A 4,547-nucleotide genomic window follows, 5' to 3' on the forward strand; every position below is an offset into this window, starting at 1 on the left:
CTGCTGTACCTCGAGTATTAATGCAATTACTATTGTTCTTCCATTCAATTCCGCTTGTTCTTGTTCTAAGATATCACTTGTTTTTCAACTTGATGAATGTGATGATCCGTGACACTCATCATCATTCTCACCTATGAGCGTGTGACTGACAACCACCTCCGTTCTACCTTCGATTGGGTGAATATCTCTTGGATTCCTGATTGCACGATGCATGGTTGATCGCCTGACAACCGAGTGCTCGCCTGACAACCGAGCCAACCAATCCGTGAGATCAGAGTCTTCGTGGTATAGGCTAGAACTGATGGTGGCATTCAAGAGAATCCGGAAGGTCTAACCTTGTCTGTGTTATTCTGAGTAGGATTCGATGATTGAATGACTGTGACGTGCTTCAAACTCCTAGCAGGCGGGGCGTTAGTGACAGACGCAAAAGAAACGCTGGATTCTATTCCGGCCTGACCGAGAACCGACAGATGATTAGCCATGCTGTGACAGAGCATAGGAACATTTTCACTGAGAGGATGGGAGGTAGCCACTGACAACGGTGAAACCCTTGCATAAGCTTGCCATGGAAAGGAGTAAGAAGGATTGGATGAAGACAGTAGGAAAGCAGAGAGACGGAAGGGAAGGCATCTTCATGCGCTTATCTGAAGTTCCTACCAATGAATTACATAAGTACCTTTATCTTTATCTTTATGTTTTTATGCGTTCATCACCATATCCATTTGAGTTTGCCTGACTAAGATTTACAAGATGACCATAGCTTGCTTCATACCAACAATCTCTCTGGGATCGACCCTTACTCGCGTAAGGTTTATTACTTGGATGACCCAGTACACTTGCTGGTTAATTGTGCGAAGTTGTGTTTATGCCATGGTATTGAACACCAAGTTTTTGGATTCATTACCGGGGATTATTTGAGTTGTGAAAAGTATTGATCACAATTTCGTGCACCAAGTTTTTGGCGCCGTTGCCGGGGATTGTTGAGTTTGGACAACTGACGGTTCATCTTGTTGCTTAGATTAGGTATTTTTTCTTCAGAGTTCTTAAGAATGAATTCTAGTGTTTCAAGGTGATGTTCTTATCATCACCAAAGCTGATTGATCTTCATTAATTTAGCTCTTGAATGCAGTGTTCTGCTTGGCTAACCATGTCTAATTCCTTTAGACTGAAGCTTTAGACTAACATTGCATGATTCTTGGGATTCTCATTAAGAATTTTGATATCTTTTTCCACTTAATTTTCGAAAAACACAAAAAAATCAAAAAAAAAATCATAAAATCCAAAAATTTCTTGTTTGAGTCTAGTGTCTCATGTTAAGTTTGGTGTCAATTGCATGCATCCATTCATGTGTTCTTAAGGATCTTCAAATAATTCTTGATGATTTCTTACTCTGATCTTTGAATTCTCTTGACTTGAGTGTTTTATGTGTCTCATATGCATTCTCATTAGTGTCAGTAGTATACAAACTGCTAAGTTTGGTGTCTTGCATGCATAGTTATTTGATTCTTGTTGCATTTTGATTTTTCCTTATTATTAAAAATCCAAAAATATTTTTTATTTGTGTCTTCTCAAGTCAATACTACAGAGAAATTAAAGATTCAGAACATACAGCAGAGGAATTACACAGAAAAGCTGGGCATTCAAAATGCCCAGTGAAGAAGGACAGACTGGCGTTTAAACGCCAGCCAGGGTACCTGGTTGGGCGTTTAACGCCCAAAAGGGTATAGTTTTGGGCGTTAAACGCCAGAATGTGCACCATTCTGGGCGTTTAACGCCAGGATGGCACAAGAGGGAAGATTCTGTTTTTCAATGCAATTTTTTTCAGGTTTTCAAAGTTTTTCAAAATCAAATCTTTTTCAAATCATATCTTTTCAATCATGTGTTTTCAAAATCAATTTCTTTCCATTTTCAAAGATACTTACTATCAATTAATGATTTGATTCAACACTTCAAGCATGTTGCCTTTTCTGTTGAGGAAGGTTTAATGTTTGAATCATATCTTTTCTTGTTAGTCAAGTTTTTAAATTTTCAAAATCAAATCTTTTTTTTTAAATGTTTTTCAAATCATATCTTCTCAATCACATCTTTCTAAAACTAATCATATTTTCTTAACCACATCTTTTTCAAAATAGTTTTCAATCAAATCTTTTTGATCTCCAATTTTAAAATCTTTTTCAAAAATCACTTGATTTCTTTTCCACTTTCATTTTCGAAAATCAAGTAGTGTTTTCAAAAATGTTTTCAAAATATTTTACTTAATTTTCGAAAATTACTTCCCTCCTTCTCACATCCTTCTATTTATGGACTAACACTATCCCTTAATGCAAAATTCGAACTCCATCTTCTTTGATAAGTTCGAATTTTCTACTTCTGTCTTCTACTCTTCTTTTCCTCTAACACTTTAAGGAATCTCTATACTGTGACATAGAGGATTCCACATTTTCTTGTTCTCTTCTCTTTCATATGAGCAGGTGCAAAGACAAAGGCATTCTTGTTGAGGCTGATCCTGAACCTGAAAGGACCTTGAAGAGAAAGCTAAGAGAAGCCAAAACACAACTCTCTTTAGAGGACCTGACCGAATTCTTCAAAGAAGAAGAACACATGGCAGCCGAAAACAACAATGCCAACAATGCAAGGAAGGTGCTGGGTGACTTTACTGCACCTACTCCCGATTTCTATGGGAGAAGCATCTCTATCCCTGCCATTGGAGCAAACAACTTTGAGCTTAAGCCTCAATTAATTTCTCTAATGCAACAGAATTGCAAGTTCCATGGACTTCCATTGGAAGATCCTCATCAGTTCTTAGCTGAGTTCTTGCAAATTTGTGACACTGTCAAGACTAATGGGGTTGACCCTGAGGTCTACAGACTTATGCTATTCCCTTTTGCTGTAAGAGACAGAGCTAGAACATGGTTGGACTCTCAACCTAAAGAAAGCCTGGACTCTTGGGAAAAGCTAGTCAATGCCTTCTTGGCAAAGTTCTTTCCACCTCAAAAATTGAGTAAGCTTAGAGTGGAAGTCCAAACCTTCAGACAGAAGGAAGGAGAATCCCTCTATGAAGCTTGGGAAAGATACAAACAATTAATCAGAAAGTGTCCTTCTGATATGCTTTCTGAATGGAGCATCATAGGTATTTTCTATGATGGTCTCTCTGAACTATCCAAAATGTCTTTGGATACCTCTGCAGGAGGATCTCTTCATCTGAAGAAGACGCCCACTGAAGCTCAAGAACTGATTGAAATGGTTGCAAATAACCAATTCATGTACACTTCTGAAAGAAATCCTGTGAACAATGGGACTAGTCAGAAGAAAGGAATTCTTGAGATTGACACTCTGAATGCCATATTGGCTCAGAATAAAATATTGACTCAACAAGTCAATATGATTTCTCAAAGTCTGTCTGGAATGCAAAATGCACCAAGCAGTACTAAGGAGGCTTCATCTGAGGAAGAAGCTTATGATCCTGAGAACCCTTCAATGGAAGAGGTGAATTACATGGGAGAACCCTATGGAAACACCTATAATCCTTCATGGAGAAATCATCCAAATTTTTCATGGAAGGATCAACAGAGACCCCAACAAGGTTTCAACAACAATAATGGTGGAAGAAACAGGTTTAGCAATAGCAAGCCTTTTCCATCATCTTCTCAGCAACAGACAGAGAGTTCTAAGCAGAATAACTCTGACTTAGCAACCATGGTCTCTGATCTGATCAAAACCACTCAAAGTTTCATGACTGAAACAAGATCCTCCATTAGAAATTTGGAGGCACAAGTGGGTCAGCTGAGCAAGAAAATTACTGAACTCCCTCCTAGTACTCTCCCAAGCAATACAGAAGAAAATCCAAAAGGAGAGTGCAAGGCCATCAACATGGCCGAATTTTGGGAGGAAGGAGAGGCAGTGAACGCCACTGAGGAAGGCCTCACTGGGCGTCCACTGGCCTCCAATGAGTTCCCCAATGAGGAACCATGGGAATCTGAGGCTCAAACTGAGACCATAGAGATTCCATTGGACTTACTTCTGCCATTCATGAGCTCTGATGAGTATTCTTCCTCTGAAGAGGATGAGTATGTCACTGAAGAGCAAGTTGCTAAATACCTTGGAGCAATCATGAAGCTAAATGACAAGTTATTTGGAAATGAGACTTGGGAGGATGAATCCCCTTTGCTCACCAAAGAACTGGATGACTTGTCTAGGCAGAAACTACCTCAAAAGAGACAGGATCCTGGGAAGTTTTCAATACCTTGTACCATAGGCACCATGACCTTCAAGAAGGCCTTGTGTGACTTAGGGTCAAGTGTAAACCTCATGCCTCTCTCTGTAATGGAGAAGTTAGGGATCTCTGAGGTACAAGCTGTAAAAATCTCACTTGAGATGGCAGACAACTCAAGAAAACAAGCCCATGGACTTGTAGAGGATGTTCTGGTTAAAGTTGAAGACCATTACATCCCTACTGATTTCATAGTCCTAGAGACTGGGAAGTGCATGGATGAATCCATCATCCTTGGCAGACCTTCCTAGCCACAGCAAGGGCTGTGATTGATGTT

At 39.4% G+C, this 4,547-nt stretch overlaps 1 non-coding gene across 1 annotated transcript; it reads right to left on the minus strand.

Annotated features, from left to right (window-relative positions):
- Nucleotides 1-3,003: 3,003 nt before the first annotated feature.
- On the minus strand, nt 3,004-3,111 carry LOC112793886 (small nucleolar RNA R71). Its single transcript, XR_003198574.1, has one exon. It is a non-coding gene; the product is annotated as a small nucleolar RNA R71 (small nucleolar RNA).
- Between the last annotated feature and the right edge of the window lie 1,436 nt (nt 3,112-4,547).

The sequence above is a fragment of the Arachis hypogaea genome, chromosome 3, assembly GCF_003086295.3.
Source record: "Arachis hypogaea cultivar Tifrunner chromosome 3, arahy.Tifrunner.gnm2.J5K5, whole genome shotgun sequence".
Classification (NCBI taxonomy): domain Eukaryota; kingdom Viridiplantae; phylum Streptophyta; class Magnoliopsida; order Fabales; family Fabaceae; genus Arachis; species Arachis hypogaea.